This window comes from Penaeus monodon, chromosome 27 (assembly GCF_015228065.2).
Source record: "Penaeus monodon isolate SGIC_2016 chromosome 27, NSTDA_Pmon_1, whole genome shotgun sequence".
Taxonomy (NCBI): domain Eukaryota; kingdom Metazoa; phylum Arthropoda; class Malacostraca; order Decapoda; family Penaeidae; genus Penaeus; species Penaeus monodon.
Window position 1 is genome coordinate 17607732 of NC_051412.1, and position 656 is coordinate 17608387.

Consider the following 656-nt stretch of genomic DNA (forward strand, 5'->3'; position numbering starts at 1 on the left):
AGTGAGTGAGTGTTACATAGCACCTAGAATGAATAACGGTTTCACTTAAAAACACAACAGATGCAACTCAGCTATTTTATTATAAATATGATACATTTCCACATTCCACTTATGACAACTGGAATATTCACTGACACAACATCAAAACATGTACACAGTAGAAAATAAAATATATTAGAAAAAAGTGACTCAGATAATTTCCAGAGCAAGCGATTCAAGGTGAAGCTTAAAGGAAATAATACAAACAAATAAATAGAATGAAAGGAGATGAGTATGATAAGGTAAAGATTTTTTTCTTCTTCTTCTTGGTTGCTTGAGTAAATTCCAACAAATGAAATGTAACTAATAATCCAAGTTATGAGTATAACTCTCCCACGAAGAAGGGTTTTGATGTAACAGTTACATGCGACTGGCATTCAGAGGTATGCAGGGACCCTCGTGCTTGTATTTTTATGCACTTCTCTACAGTCTTTTTCACGTTTATACATTTTTACACATTCTTGGTAATGTCCTGTACAGTTATGTCAACCTGTTAAGTGTATCTTACTCCTTAATGTAACAATTCCGGTTAGAAAATAAAATTCGGTTACTTTTGAAGATAATTTTATTAACGTTTGCTCTTCATTTATTTATTTGAGTAGTTTGCCATTAATAAT